The sequence below is a fragment of the Pan troglodytes genome, chromosome 1 (assembly GCF_028858775.2).
Source record: "Pan troglodytes isolate AG18354 chromosome 1, NHGRI_mPanTro3-v2.0_pri, whole genome shotgun sequence".
In the NCBI taxonomy this organism is placed as follows: Eukaryota; Metazoa; Chordata; class Mammalia; order Primates; family Hominidae; genus Pan; species Pan troglodytes.
In genome coordinates, this window is record NC_072398.2 from 158,237,586 (window position 1) to 158,255,057 (window position 17,472).

Here is a 17,472-nt window from a genome sequence, read left to right on the forward strand (position 1 = left end):
CTTTTCTGAAGTCTTTATTTGATAAAATAAATATCTACTGACTGTTTCTCCCTCTTTAACTGTCCTGCATCTTTGGATGTCTCAATTTTTTTATAGACAGCATATCATAGCAACTCTGAATTCTATTTTTCTCCTTATAAATTGATGTTTTGTTTTTACCTTTTTATAAATTTGCTAGGATTGTTTGTTGGTTGGTTGTATTTTTTGTTTGTTTGTTTTAGGGTTCAGATTTACCTGAGCTAAATCTATGAAATCTGTCTCCTCCATAGTTTGTACTCCCTAATATCCATGTTAAGTTTTTGTTTGTCTGTCCATGTTTTGTTCTGTTTTTAATTCTTGCTAAATGTAAGTCAAATTTTCTAGCAGTCACTTCTGTGTCTGTATAATTAGGTGGCAAGCTAATGATTTGAGAGAAATTGTGCTCAAGAGCCTTGAGCCTGTAAGGCTTTTGGTATATCTATTTGTATTTAGAGATATACATTCAAACCTCAGGGTATTTTTTTCCAATCTGATATCTCTTTTACTTTCCACTGGTTCTTTTCAAGTATCCTTCATGACTGCACACAGAGTTGAGTTAAGAGTATATGGAGAGCTTGGGCCCTGTATAGTTTCCACCTTGCATGTCTGAAACAAGCATGTCTATGTCTCAACAATGACCACAACCTCAAGCAAGTAGAACCACTATTCCTCCCCGCTTCCAAACCACAAAGGTTGTCTATTTCATCAACAATGCCATTTCCTAAGAGAATTCTTTATCACTCCAAATAGAACTGTGAGGAGTAGCCACAGGCATGAACACTACAAATTCACACTGTCACTACCCAAAGTGAAGCAGTTCTAAAGCAGAAGAGCGTCTCAAAAATCGCCTTTGGTCAATTAAAAGAGCATAAAAATAGATGTTTTCATTAACTTTATTCCATTTTATCATTGCTTTTTGGAAGGGAAAATTTGCCAATCTCCTCATTTGTCCATAGCCAGAAGTCCTGCCTCTTTCTTCTTTACAACATTTCTAAAATTATTTGGTTAATAAGAAAGATCAAGTTAGTTTAGGGTGAACATGCTTGTTTCTTGGATGAGAAAGTTTTCTTTCTTTTCTCTTTCCTTTTTCCTGAAATTTACTAAAGTGACAGCTTTTAGAGTGGCACTATAAAGGGAAGTCAGTTACCATTTTCTTTTGGTACCTATTAGTACTCAAATGAAATGCTCTAGATTTACACTTTTTTTCTCCAATTCTATTGACAAGAATATGAAAAAATCTATTACTACAGAGAACATTCACCCTACTAGACAGAAATGTTAGGACTTCTTTGTTTTATCTCTATTTTTTTTTAACCTCTGGATACCTGTTTAGAAATAGAGGTTCAATGAAAGTTAATCTGATCTTATCATAAAGAGCCTTTGTTCTTTGAAGCAAATTAAAGAAAATTAATTTATTTTAAATGTTCTTTGGATGAGAATGGAAGGAGACAAAGTGTTTTTTTTTTTTTTAGTGAAGTTTAGGAATAAAGATATTTTTTAAAAAGGTCTTTCTAAGTCACATATACTGTTTAAAGGGGGTCAATGATATGAAACAGGTTTCACTCAGGGAGAATAATATGAAAAACTGATAGTACAATATTGTAAAATACTTCATCAAATATACAGTGTTCAGTAAGAGTGTTAAACATAGTTTAAATATAATTTGAAATAAAAATTTTCTTGTTATAGGCAGTTTTTGCTTTCATTATTTTCAGTTATCATTCTTAGAATAAAAAAATACATGTATGCCATAGAAATTCTCATTGATTTGACATTATAACATCTGTAGTCAAGTCTTGGTTGTGCAATTTGAGGCAAATAATTAAATTTCTCTGAGTTTCATTTTACTTATGTGACATAAGGAATAGGAAATACCTCTCTTGTAGAAATGTTATAAAAAATAGAAAATGGCCGGGCGTGGTGGCTCACGCCTGTAATCCCAGCACTTTGGGAGGCTGAGGCGGGCAGATTAGCTGAGATCAGGAGTTCAACACCAGCCTGGCCAAGATGGTGAAAGCCGTGTTTACTAAAAATACAAAAAATTAGCTGGGCGTGGTGGCAGATGCCTGTAATCCCAGGTACTCAGTGGGCTGAGGCAGTAGACTCACTTGAACCCAGGAGGCAGAGGTTGCAGTAAGCCAAGATTGAGCCATTGCACTTCAGCACAGGCAACAAGAGTGAAACTCTGTCAAGAAAAAAAAATAGATGATACAGTACAGAATACAAAACAAATATAACAAAAACTGTTTCTTCCCACCACCACATGGAGAGATGAGCAAGGGAGTAGCTATTTCCTGGAAAGTCTAAAACTTATTTAAGTCTTGGAAAGAAGCCCTTCAAAACTAGCCCCAAAGTCATTATATCGTTTCCTACTGAATATTTGGATCCAATGGGGGCTGAGTTTCCCAGATCAGTTGGTAAGGGTCTTTTGTGACATGAAAAGGAGACGGTTTGGAAAATAGGAAGAAGAATAGGTGGAATCAGAAAAGCTTGTGGTATAATCTCTGATTACATTACAATTATAGGTGGCTGAGACTATTTTGGTCCTCATTCCAGAAAATCCTTTAGCTTAGAATTGATTGAAGATAAGCACAAAGAACTGTGCTATGATTTGAATATGTCTCCCAAATTTCATGTGCTGAACACTTAATCCCCAAATTCATATGTTGATTGGAGGTAGGGTCTTCAGGGGGTAATTAGGATTTGATAAGATCATTAGAGTGGGGCTTCATAAGAAGAGAAAGAGAGACCTGAGGTGACAGGCTTGTTCTTGCCCTCTCACCATGTGATGCCCTCTGCTATGTTATGATGTAGTAAGGAGGTCCTCACCAGTTGCTGGCACTATGCTCTTGGGAATCCCAGCCCACAGAACTGTGAACTAAATAACTTATTTTCTTCATAAATTATCCAGTCTGTGGTATTCTGCTATCACAATAGAAAATAGACTAAGAAAATTGGTATAGAGAGGTGGAGTTTTTGCTATAACAAATAACCTGAAAATGTGGAAGTGGCTTTGAAACTGGCTAATGGGTAAAGGCTGGAGCAATTTGGAGGAACAGACTAGAAAATGACTGTATTTCCACAAACTAAGCATTATGGGCAATTCTGGTAATGGCTCAACAAGAAGACTAAGGGAATTCTGCAACTTCTTTGAAATGACTTATGTGGTTGTGTCTCAAAGAACATGGCTGACATGTGCTCATGCCCAAGGGCTTTATAGAATGCAGAATTTCAGGGCAATAAACCAGGTTATATGGCAGAAGGAAATATCTAAGCAGCAAAGCATTCAGACTACTGCATGGCCACTTTTAAAGACTTACAGTAAGATGAGAAACAAAACAGAGCATGAAAATTTACAAGATTCACAGCCTGGCCATGTGGTAGAGAAAGAAAACATTTTTCGGCAGAAGAAACCAAGAATATGGTCCAGTGACAGTTTTCTAAGAAGATTAGTACTGACAAAAAGAATCAAGACAGTGGGAGAAATACCCTGCAGTCATTTCAGAGATCTTTAAAACTGCCTTTTCATCACGAGTCCAGAACTCTAAAAGGGCAGAATGATTTTGGAAAATGGGCCTCTGCCCAGAGCTTCCTTGGTTCTCTGCTCCTTGCATTTCAGTGTAGTGCTCCTCAGCTACCACAGCTGTGGCTGAAGGAGCCCCAAGTGTGGCTCCAGTCTTCACTCTGAAAAGTACAATCATAAAAGTTGGCAGCATCTATCTGGTGATCATTATGCAGGTATGCAGAATGCAAGAGGAGTCATGGCCTAGATTTCAACACCTAGATTTCAAAGGGTGTTGCAAACAGCCTGGGGGACAAAGTAGAGATTTGTTGCAGACATAGAGCCACCACAGAGTACCTGCTACGGCAATGCTGAGAAGAAATGTGGGGTCACCAAAAGCAAATGCAACAAAAACAAAAATAAATAAATGGGACCTAATTAAACTAAAAAGCTTCTGCACAGCAAAATAAATAAAATCAACAGAGTAAATAGACAACCCACAGAATAGGAGAAAATATTTTTCCAAATTACAAAACCAACAAATAACTACTATCCAGAATATACAAGGAATTCAAACAAATCAGCAGGAAAAAAACAAATAATCCCATCAAAAAGTGAGCAACGGACAAAAATAAACATTTCTCAAAAGAAGAGGTACAATAAAGGCCAAGAAGCATATGAAAGAAGAGGCCAAGAAGCATATGAAAAAATGCTCAACATCACTAATCATCAGTGAAATGCAAATTAAAACCACAATGAGATCACCTTGCTTCTGCAAGAATGGCCATTATTAAAAAGCCAGCAAACAATAGGCATGGGTGTGGATGTGGAGTAAAAGGAACGCTTGTTCACTACTGGTAGGAATGTGAATTAGTACTACCCCTATGGAAAACAGTATGGAGATTCCTTAAAGAACTAAAAGTAAATCTACCATTCGATCTAGCAATCCCACTACTGGGTATCTACCCAAAATGAAGTAAGTTGTTATATCAGTAAGACACTGGTGCACGTATGGTTATAGCGGCACAATTCACAACTGCAACAATGTGGAACCAACTTATGTGCCCATCAACTAAAGTTGATTAAAAAAATGTAATATATATATACACACACACACCATGGACTATGACTCACCCATTAAAAAGAATGAAATGATGTCTTTTGCAGAAACTTGGATGGAGCTGAGACCATTATTCTAAGTCAAGTGACACAGGAGTGGTAAACCAAAAACCATATGTTCTCACTTATAAGTGGGAACTAAGTTATGTATACGCAAAGGCATACAGAGTGATATAATGGACATTAAAGACTCAGAATAGGGAGGGTGGCAGGGAGGCTCAGGGTAAAAAATTACACATTAGGTATAATGTACACTACTTGGGTGACATGTGCACTAAAATCTCAAAATTCAACACTATATAATTCATCCATGTCAAAAAATCCACTTGTACCCCCAAAGCTATTGAAATAAAAAATGTAAACAAAAAAGAAATGTGGGGTCAGAGCTGCCACAGAGAGTGCCCATCAGGCAATGCCTAGTAGATCACTATTGGGACTCCAGAACTGCACAGCCACCAGTGTGCCATTGCAGACTGGGAGAACTGAAGTGTGGGTTGAGCTGAGTAAAGCCATGTGTCAGGCTGCCCAAAGCCTTGGGAACACAGCTTTCACCTCCATGTATCTGAGAGGTGGCACACAGAGCGAAAGATTATTCTTTAGTTTTTCAACTTAATTTGTGCTCCTTGTTGGGTTTTGAACTTACTTGGGATCAGTTGCCCCTTTCTTCTAGCCTCCTTCCCTCTTTTGAAATGGAAATGTCTATCCTATGCCTGCCCCATCATTGTATTTTGTAAAGTACTTAACTTGTTTTGATTTCACAGGTTCATAGCTGAAGAAAATTTGCCTCAGGATTAACCATGCTTTAAGCACACCCATATCTGATTTAGATGAAACTCTGGACTTTGGGCTTTTGAGTTGGTGGTGGATCGAGTTAAGACTGGGGTTGTTGGGATGGATTAATGTATTTTGCACATGAAAGGAGATGAATTTTGGGGGCTAAGGGTGGAATGCTATGGTTTGAATGTGTCCCCCAAACTTTATGTGTTGGAAACTTAATCTCTAAATTAATATGTTGACTGGAATTTCAGTCTTTGAGAGGTAATTAGAATTAGATAAAGTCATTAGGATGGGACACTCATGATGTGACTTGGGGCTTTATAAAAAGAAGAAGAGACCTAAGGTGACAAACACACTTTTTCTTCTTAATATGTGATACCCTTTTGCCATGCTATGGTGCAGTAAGAAGACTTTCACCAGGTGCTGGTGCCATGTTCTTGGACTTCCCAGTCTCCCAAACCATAAGCCAAGTAAGTTTATTTATAAGTTATCCAGTCTGTGGTATTCTTTTATAGTAACAGAAAACAGACTAAGGCACAATACTACAGCATGTAGTGTGCATGACTGTGGCAGCAACTCTAATGGCATACCCAGATGCGAAGTGCTGAAACCTTACTACCCTTGGCAAAATTTCTAAACTAGTTTCCATTGTCAGAGCTTCTACATGAGTTAAAGACAGTCAATAACTTCCTTCCTCACCCACAAATCTAAGGATGCACATATTGTACCATAGTCTCCCACAGTCCATTTGCTGGCATTTTTCAATAATTTTACCATGACACTTGACTTTGAAGAAGTGGACTTTTTTATCAGTGAATGTATATTTTTGGTTAGGGTTCACAAGAAACATGTTGGATAGACTTTGGAGAAGAATCTTTTCACAAACCACCGATAAGACTCAGAATAAAATAAAGCCTGGTCAGCATTTTGCTACAAGTCAGTTCCCTGTTCAAGCACCCAGAGCCTCACCTCTAAAATAAGATGTGAAAATTATGCCCCTGCATTTGCATATGGCTGTACAACTGGGTATCCACATAATAGGATCTTCAATTCAAATATCTTTTCCATGATTTTTATCCAGCACCCTTGATTGAGCTCTTATGATATTAAATCTTTCTATCCTGATATCTAAAATTTTCTGAAGCATGTTTTCAGATGATATTCTTATAGTGTATATGTACTATCAATTCCTGCTGAGAAACAATTAAAATTTTGTGTAATATAGTTTTCAAGATTATTTCATTTTTGTAATAAATTTATGAGGTAGGTCATGCCAGTACTATTATTACTAAATGAAAGGTGAGCAGCGGCACAAACACAAAAAAGTATTCTAGCTATAAAATAAAATAATTTCATGAAAACAATGGGGGTAGAACATTGTTTTATAATGCTCCTTATAATGCTGGTGATTGGAAACTGATCTAACACTTGTAAACCAACTGTTATGCATTTCTTTGGATAACAGGACTTAAGAGGAAAAAAATAATAAGTTAAAATTTCTCAACATATATAAAAATGAACAGTGTTTTCATAGGTTTTTCTCTTTAATTACATTTCCTCTGGGCATACATGCGTAATTTTTCAGTAGACATTAGGGATTTTAAAATGGTTTGTAGCCCACATCCTTGAGGGAGAAAACACAAAACGAAACTTATTCTCCAAGCTAGGTGTAATTTGCTAGCATTGCATATTCAGGTTACTTATGGTGGAATGATGTGGCATATTATTTGCCTCTTATACTCTGTTTTCTGAATACTTACTTACTAAGCAATAACACACTAATTGAAGTCCATTTTAAACGCATGTACAGTGTAAAGTATTTAAATAAGAGACTGAATTTATAAAAGGCAAGATACCCTAGTGTAGAATAAGTGGCACTGTTCTGAAGTGAAATTTTTATTTTTTATTTTTATTTATTTATTTTTTTTGAGACGCAGTCTTGCTCTGTCGCCCAGGCTGGAGTGCAGTGGTGCGATCTCGGCTCACTACAAGCTCCGCCTCCCGGGTTCACGCCATTCTCCTGCCTCAGCCTCCCGAGTAGCTGGGACCCGAGTAGCTGGGACCACAGGCGCCCGCCACCACACCCGGCAAATTTTTTTTTATTTTTTATTTTTAGTAGAGACGGAGTTTCGCCGTGTTAGCCAGGATGGTCTCTATCTCCTGATCTCGTGATCCGCCCGTCTCGGCCTCCCAAAGTGCTGGGATTACAGGCGTGAACCACCGCACCCGGCCTTGAAGTCAAATTTTTAATAAAGAAATTACTCAAATATATATTTTACTTATGCAATGTGTTTCTAATAAGATATTTTAGGAGAATTTAGAGAGCTTTAAATAGGAAGATGACTAGATTTTCATTCTATGTAACTCAGTGGTAATCTGACCCAATACTCTTCATTTTCAGCCTGCAACATCCGACAGCTTCAGTTACTGTGAGTAATTGTAACCAAGGCAACATGACAGGGAATAATTAATGACTGGAACTTATCTTCAAAATATGAAGAACATTCCCAATAATAAATATTGGAATAATAACAATACCTCATACCTCTCTCTACCTTCAACGCTCTTGAAACATCTCCACAAATTAATAATAGTGATTTTGCATACAGGAGGATATGATTGACATGCATATAATATTAAAAAGAGAATTAATTATAGTAAAATTGACATATTATTAAATTTATATCAAAAGCTTTCCTAAATCTCTACAAATATATAACAGCAGATGTTCTCCCTCTTTCTATCTCTTTCATGCCCATCTAAGTTGAAAGTTGTGTGAAGGTATTCCATATAAATAAGATATTCGAGAGGAAGTAGATTTAGCAGTCAGATTATCTTGGCTACAAATCATATACTAGCCTTTTGACCTTGGGCATTCATGACATTCATTAATCTTTTTCGCTCTCAGTTTCTTTTAATAGGAAAGTAAGGTTGATGTTAAAAACATCAACATATTAATGTAGTTGTTGAGAAAATTATATGAAAGTGTGTAAGTAAAGTGTGTATCTTAGTACCTTCCAACCAAAGAATAAACATTCAATAGATTAGTTTGTAGGCCCATTAACACATAAATGTATCATATATGGGGCATTCTTCTAGATTCTGTGATATAGCAGCCCCTGATGCAAAAGGAAGTTAATTTTGAATGCGGCCTCTCCTGATGGGAGAGGGTGGGAGCCCAGAGTTAACAACTGACTTGTCTCACCAACTCAGAGTGAGCAATTATAGCCACTAATTTTTTACTTTGTTTTTATTCTATATTTTTTATTTTCAATTTGATGCATAGGGCTTTGTTATTTCTCTCTGTGTGTGTGTGCGTGTGTGTGTGTGTGTGTGTGTGTGTGCGTAAAACAGAACCCAGATTAATTCTTGCTTTTTTTTTGTTTTCAAATCTATCACTACCCTCATATTTGATGAATGTTGCTTTCCTTAGATGAGTTGGGTTTTGATTTTTCTTTATTTTAATTGAATTTTTTAAATATTTAGTTAACTGTTGGTTCACGTGCAGTTGTAGGAAATAATACAGAGAGATATTCCATGCCCTTTACCCAGTTTTCTTCTAGTGGTAACATCTTTCAAATTTGTAGGACAATATCACAACCAGGATATTGATGTTGATACAGTCAAGGTACGTTTCCTCCCCACAAGGAAGCTTCACTGTGTTCTTACATAGCTGCCTCTACTCCCCGACAACTTCATAACCCTAAACCCCTGACAACCACTAATCTTCCATTTTGTAATTTTGTCAATTCAAGAATATTACATAAATGGAACCATACAGTATATAACCTTTGGAGATTGGCTTTGTTGTTGTTGTTTTTGTTGTTGTTTTAACTCAAGATACTACCCTGGAAATTCATTCAGGTTGTTGTGTTTATAAGTTTATTCTTTTTTTAATCACCAAGTAGTATTTCTTGACATGGGTGTACCATGATTTGTTTAGACACACACTTGGTGAAGGACATCTGGGTTGTTGCCAGATTTTGGCTATCATGATTAAAACAGCTATATAAACATTTGTGCACAGGTTTTCATGTGAGAATAAGTTTGCATACCTCTAGGTAAATATCCGGGAGTGCAATTGCTGGGTTGTATGCTAGTTGTATGTTTAGTTCTGAAGAAACTGCTGAACTGTTTTTTGAAAGTGGTTGTACCATTTTACATTCATATCAGCAATGTATGAGTGATCCAGTTTTTCTACTTCCTTGCCCAGCATTTGGTGTCATCAGTGTTTTTCATTTTAGCTGTTCTTATAGGTGTACAGCAGTATTTTACTGCGGTTTTAATTTGCATTTTCCTGAAGAGTAGCAGTGTTGAACGTCTTTTTCTGCCTTTTTTAAATTTGAAGGATGAGTTACTATTTTTTTGCTTAATAATAAAGCTATTGATGTTCTACATTTTCTATGATTTTATAGAATGACTTTATTTTTACATTTTTCTAAATATACTATAATAGTAATTTTCATTCTTTCCTTGATCTTATAGTTTGTTTTTGTTGTTGCTTTGTTTACCAGAACTATTAACACTCATTTTTTTAAGAACGATTTTCTTTATAGTCATATTATCAAACAGGAATTGAAAAATGTCACGTTATGCTATTATAAAACTTTGTTAAAAAATTGCATACACACCCAAAATCTGTCAAAACTTGATGCATTCTAAGTTAGCTCATATTTTCCATTTTTTTCTTTTTTTATTATACTTTAAGTAACAATCATTTTTTTTAGAACTACTCCTTCTCATGCAGTTTATTCTTATCTGAACTTGACTAAATTAAGTGATACCTAGAGAGTTGGTAAAGCATTATTTCTGGATGTGTTTGTGAGGATGTTTCAGCAGAAGATTGGTGTGTGAGTTGGTGGACTGAATGGCCAAGTTCCACTCTTAATATAGGAAGGCATGGAGAGAACAAAAAGTCAGGAGAAAGGCAAATTTGTTTTAGCTGATCCTGAAACTTTCAGGCTTGATCAGCCATGCTGCTGGGTTCCAGGTTCTTCTGCTTGCTGACAGCCTATCAGGGGCCTTCTCAGCCTCCATAACCATGTGAGCCAATTCACCTAATAAGTCCCATCTCATCTATCTATCTATCTATCTATCTATCTATGTATCTATCATCTATAATTTATCCTTTATGTTGGTTCTGTCTCTCTGGAGAACTCTGACAAACACAAACGCAAAAAGAGAAAACTGCATATAGGATGACAACCCAAGGAAATGTCTTATTTATTTGGATAGTTAATACAGAGTACAATCTACAACCAAAATCGTCCCACTGTTCTTTGACTTGATAAGGTAGATGAGACATACCTAGAAGAAATAACAAAGGAAAACATCAGAGAAAAGAAATTTTTTTCAGGATCATTCAAATAATTTTTTATGTTATGCTAAAAACATCTTAATGTTAACTACTACGCCATGGGGTAAGGGTGGAGGGACTTGGGGCATTAACTTTTCATTCTGGAATTTTTTGTTTTTTAATATTGGAGTTCACTGGTTGGTTTTAAACTATATCTTGGGTGACAAAATATATAAGTATTTTGCCTATTTAATTGACTTCTTTGCATATAAATCAAAATATTTACTTTGAATGCACAGTTGACTCCTGAGCAACGCAAGGGTTAAGAGTGCCAACCGGCTTGCAGTAAGAAGTCCACTTATAACTTTTTGCTTTCAAAAAATGTAGCTACTAATAGCCTACTATTAACCAGAAACCTTACTGATAACATGTATGACTGATTAAAGACTATTTAGTATGTCATATATATTATACCCTGTATACTTACAATAAAGTAAGCTAGAGAAATGAAAATATTATTAAGAAAATCATAAGGGAGGGAAAATACATATACATCCTCATGATCTTAACATGAGTAAACTGAAGAGGAGGAGGAAGTGGAGGGATTGTTCTTGCTGCCTCAGGGGTGACAAAGGTGGAAAAGATGGAGAGAGTGAAAGGAGAGGCAGACAAATTTGGTGTAATTTTCCTCTGAAATATGTCTGAATTATCCTTAATTCCATCATTTGCTTTACTTTCAGTGCCCACATCATAAAAGAGTCCACATTATAGTAAAAAAAAAATCAAGAGTAATTTTGGGTTATCAGAATCCTTCTGGCAAATTATCTAATATCAATCTGTTTTCCAGCATTACTTCTTCTACAGCTCTTTCTTCATCATCTGACACTGGTTCAGAAGGACTCATCTCCACTAAATCATCTTTTGTTAATTGCTCTGCTGTGGTATCTGTTAGGTCTTGAATTTTTCCAAGATCCATATCTCAAAATGCTTCACTTGTCCCCCTTTTTGCCATATTCACCATCTCTTTCATGATTTTCCTTATTGGCTTTGTCACAAATCTTGTGAAGTTATGCACAGCTTCTGGAAACAATTTTCTCTGGCAGGAATTTATTATTTGGAGCTTAATGCCTTTCACAAAATTTTTTGTAACATCAATGACATCCATGGTGTAATTCCGCCAAACTTTCATGGTACTCTCTCCATTGGGGTTCTCTTCCATAACATTGACAATTCTTTCAATTAAGGTCATGTGTAATAACCTTTAAAGGTCTTTATGATCAGGTCTCAAGACCCTGATCCAGAGGCCAACTTAGAGACATTGTGTTTTGGGGCAAGTAGACCACTTTGAACTCATGAGGTTCTGGGTTTACCAGGGTCATTGTCCAATAACAAAAGGACTTTAAAAGCCGGTTCCTTACTAGCAAGCTTCTTCTTGACTTCAGGGACAAAGCATCATTTGAATCAACCCAGAAAAATAATTTTTGTTGTCCAGATCTCCCATTGTACAACTAAAAAACCGGCAGCTGGTGTTTGTCTTTTCCCTACAAAGCTCCAAGTTTTGCAGCTTTATAGATAAGACCAATCCTGATTATAAACCCAATTTCATTTGCACAAAACAGTAGAGTTAGCCTATCTCTTCCTGCCTAAAATTCTGGTGCTTGCTTCTATTTCTTACTAATAAATATCCTTCACAGCATATTTTTCCAGAATAGGGCACATTTGTCTTCATTAAAAACCTTTTATACAGATTTTCTTTCTCCTTAATGTTTTTCTTTATGGTATGTGAGAAATTGTTTTCATACTTTTGGCCTGCAGAAGCCTCTTCTGTATTCTTAAAAATTTTTAACCTAACCTCTTTCTAAAATGATCAAACCATCCTTTACTGCCATTAAATTCTCCAGCACTAGATCTTTCATCTTTGTTTTGCTTTCAGTTGTCATATGATTTTGCTTTTTCTCAAATCTATTAGAATTGTTAGGTATGACTTTCTTATAGCAATTTTGCACTCATGTGAAAGCTGTATTTTCCACTATGAAATGAAAGGCATTTTGCAAAAAGTGCAAGGTTACCATGCCTGCTGGCATAAGCTACAATGATGATTTCACAAATTTTCTTTTTTTAAAAAAAATGGTCTTTAGGCTTGGTATGTTTTAACCTGAAATGGTGAAAAACCTCAGCTGCAGACCTCACTCTGTGGTACATATCAAGGAATTGAATTTTTTCTTGTAATGTCACGATTTTTCTCTGTTTCTTGGGGGTACATCCAGCATCACAAGTGGCACTTCGTATGGGTCTCATCCTGTTATTGGCAATTTACCATATTGCACTAAACACAATAAAAAAATATGTGAGAAACTTGAGGGATCACTTTTACTGTGATATGCATTTTACTAAAGAGAGGAAGTATGAACATGAAGAGAATTACCTTCACAAAATGTTTTAACCAGATTCAACACTTGAACTCACCACAATAGCTATAGAAGGTGGCTACAAATTTAGTATAATAGCATAGCATGTATTAAAGCTACTTTTATGCAGTTATGATTTAACAGTGCATCTTTACATCTCTTTGGACTGAAATAACACCATGTATGGTCTGTAAGTGTTTGTGTGCATAAGTTTTTATAAATTTTAACTATAATAGATTTATGTATATTTAATCATGGTAAATAATGTTACAGACTAGTATATAAACATTTTATGCATTCAGCACATAACTATTTTTTTTCAATATTTCTAGGCTACACAGTTCATCTGAAAATTTTTTAAAATTGTTACAAATCTCCAAAACAAGTTTCCAATATATTTACTGAAAAAAAAAAAATCCACACATAAGTGGATCCATGTAGCCCAAACCTGTGTTGTTCAAGGGTCAAATGTACTGTGGTGTTTGAGGTCATCTTAAGTTCCCTTGCTCTATCTTAAAAGTACACAGATCATTTGAACAACAAAATCAGGGATTTGAAGAGAAGTTACTTTTTCTTACTTGTATATTCTTGTGTTGTGACACATAAGCAATCATGAGGTTGAAGCAGGTGGGAGTGGTTAGAAAAAACAGCTTTAGATAGTTGTTAATGTAATCATAACAAGAAATGGTGCTTAGATGACAATGCTGCTTAATACCAAGATTCTATGTTTGCATTTTGACTTTAAAAATATCTGTAGAGACTGAGCACAGCGGCTCACGCCTGTAACCCCAGCACTTTGGGAGGCCGAGGCAGGTGGATCACGAGGTCAAGAGATCGAGACCATCCTGGCCAACATGGTGAAATCCAGTCTCTACTAAAAATCCAAAAAAAAAAAAAAAAATAGCTGGGTGTGGTGGCATGCACCTGTAGTCCCAGCTACTCAGGAGGCTGAGGCCGGAGAATCACTTGAACCCGGGAGACAGAGGTTGCAGTGAACCGAGATTGCGCCACTGCATTACAGCTGGGGGGCAGAGCAAGACACCGTCAAAAAAAAAAATCTATAGAATAGCTTCCTTCCTATGTGTGTTTGTGCACAAACACCCATGCACACATGCACATATGTTATACATGAGTATTAGTATTGGCATTAGTAATAGAGTTCCATCTAGTGTTTACAGATATTCTAAATCATACGTAAATTTGTGTTTTCTTATTTAATTAAAAAATCATTTCAGGATAAACGTTATTAATTAAACATATTTACTTACCCATTCAGCCCTATTAAAACAGAAAAGTGAAACATTTTAAAGGATTATCAAATCATGATAAAAATCTTGCGATTGCTATTATAAAATAGAATAGGTTTATAAATGCTCAGGTAATTATAACTAATATGTACAATTAATGCATAATTAATATTATAAAACTATGATTTTATTAACAGGAGAAACTAAATTATTTGCTTATTATTTAGTGTTCAGAAATCTCTACATTTTTGCAGTGTTTCTCAACTTCAATTTGTCTATGAAATTCTCAAAGTTTCCACTGAAGTTAATTACAATGGCATTCAAAATGCTAAACACAAAATGCCTACAAGCTATGAAGTGTTATATAATTTTAAAACCAGGTTACTCACACAATATACAATTAGTTTTACTAACCCTTTTGGTTTTGAGAGATCTTATTGTGCAGCAATAAAGTTTTGGTGGTAAAAATGAGTCCCAGTGTAATGGATCATAATAATAATTGTGTTCAGCTAAAATATTGAAAACCCTAAGCAATAGAACTGCAGTCTGCTCATGTGTTAACAGTTCTCTAAATATCTGGAAAATATGATTTCCTTTTCATGCCAATTTCTATATAAATTTCATTGATTCCCTCATTCAATACTGTTCATTAGCCCCCCAGAACTGTTCCAAATTCTCCATATATGTACAATGGGAGAAACTGTTAATCATTTCCCTATATCTATTATTCTTATTTTCTTTTTAAGGAGTGAAATACATCACCACTTTCCCTGCTCCCGCCGCCATTAAAATTGTGTTTGGCATCTGACCACCAAGATACAGATATTTCCTAGACTGTTTTGCAGCTAGGTACTTAGGTAAGTACTGCCCTGAGATTGAATTTAAACCCACGTATGTAAGCATAAATATTGTGTCCAAATTGTGTACAACTTCTTGGTCATCCCTTTAAAACTAAACCTGTTTTTCCAGCACTGCCTCTTTTTCCATTCTGCAGATAGTAATGAAGATAGGGGCCACCATTCCCTGTGAAAATCAAGTGGGAAAGTCCTGAGTCCTTTAATGACTTTACAGAGGACAGAATAAACTCCTATCATATTCATGCAATTGTGCCTATGGGTCTCCTGTCTTGTTGTTAGAATGGATTCATTTGAACACTAACCAATATTGATAAGTATAAAAGAAAAATAAAATATAGTCTTTGGCCTAAAGGATACTCTAATCTGATGAACCAGCCAAAAAAATGGGCAACTGTATATAATGCAGAATCTCTATCATGATAGATGTCTGCAGAAAAGATGTGGTCACCGAAGAAATTCTGCCTTGAGAAATTAAATAAGGCTTCAGATAAGTAGTGGCATTTAAATTGATCTTGAAATAGTGGTTTAAGATCATTACATGAAGAAACGGAATAACAGGTAGAAAAGATTCTACAGATAAAAAGAACACCATCAACAAAGGCATGGGGGAAGGAGTGCAGAGTAAATGAGGCATTTGGTGGATAGAAAGAAAATGATGGGTCAGCGAAGGGAGTAAGTGGCTGATAAGATCCTGGAAAAAGAACTATGATAGGTTGGATTATCTTGTGAATAGAGCTTTAATGTCATAAAGAGAATTTGTACTTTACCTGACAGAAAATGAACTTTTAGCAAACAGGTGAAATGAACATGCAATCTATGAAATCATCTAGGGTTGATATATTCTACATGGTATCAGCCATGGTCAAAGGGAGTGCTTCTTGATTTTTTATTATATGTGATTTTCCTTTATCATGAGAAATATTCTGTGGTGTGGAAAGAGCTTCCTTCTTTCAAAATAAAATGTAAGCAGCCACTCAGCTATGAAGGGACAACACAAAGAGATAACAGACACCCTTCTTCTCTCTTATAATAGATGTAATTAATCTACCATTTACATTTTAAATAGTAGGAAATATGGACAGTAATTGGAGAACTTTTGAGCTAATATTTCTCCTGCATTCATCCCCAGCAGTCAGTGCAGCTGAAATATTTGAAAAATCAAACGCAGCATTGCCTTTCATAATTTCAGGGTCACCAGCAATTGATATTTTGAATATATTTGCATATGATTTGCTTCATCTGTATAAACAGCAACAACAACAACAAAAAAACACACAAGATAGAAGCAACTGGTAAAATAATCCTAAAAAGTACCAATCACTATGTAGTTTCAGCCACACAAAAGACATACTGTGTTATAATGTTGAGGAAATTGTTGCTATATCATTTTCTCCACTGAACTACCTAAATGTTAAAAGAGGACTGTTTCTACTACTTTCTCTTTTTTTCACGTTTTTCACATCATAATCATGTACTACCATTAAATGTCAACTGAGATAGCATCCTGAGTCCTAGGTTTTGTGGGTTAGTTAGGCTCCTCCAAATTTGAAAACTGAGTCTGCAGCCAGAGGGAATTTAATAATATATGGAATTAATGATTGTCAATCAATGAGAAACTGAAATAAATCAGGGAATAAGCTCGATGGTATAATACAAGTTAGTCAAATCAATGAGTTTTCATAGTTGGAAATTTAATTGACTATTAAGCCAACTTTTTCAAAACTGTCACAGTATCAAAGATAATATCAAGCACAGCAAAGCTGTACATGAAGGCCAGACTGCAATCTCAGACACAGTAATTGGCAAATAGTGCAAGGCAGCTGTCTATGCATTCTTGATATGTTTCTGCTTCTTTGTAGTATAACTTTACAATTGTTGAAAGAACTAACAGCCCTATAGGTCACAGAGTTTTTGAAAGTAGGTCTCCATCTCCTCAGACAAAGCTTCTGAAAATATAGAGATACTTTTGGGAGTAGATATGAATATTTTGCCTAAGATTTAACATTCTAAAAGCACTCAGATATTTTTGTTCTCACTTAGAAACAATTTAATGTTACAGATGCAAGCTTTATTTAAGCAGAGAATTACAAAAGGTCCAACATTTTTTCTCATTCTCTAGAGGATATTTCTAGTGCATAATTTAGAAATGGATATATTATTCATATTTGGGATATAAATTCAGAAACATGATTTCAAAAATTTTTTGGATTAAGGGAAATTAGTCTGTTAGAAATAACAGATACTAATA

General features: G+C 35.5%; 1 long non-coding RNA gene across 1 annotated transcript in view; it reads left to right on the top strand.

Moving 5' to 3' along the window:
• Nucleotides 1-17,472, top strand: part of LOC107967081 (uncharacterized) — a 68,004-nt gene that overhangs the window by 588 nt on the left and 49,944 nt on the right. Inside the window, exons 2-3 of the long non-coding RNA XR_001707277.4 lie at nucleotides 5,819-5,886; nucleotides 15,114-15,224. This is a non-coding gene — a long non-coding RNA (uncharacterized LOC107967081). The remainder of the gene's footprint in view (nucleotides 1-5,818; nucleotides 5,887-15,113; nucleotides 15,225-17,472) is intronic.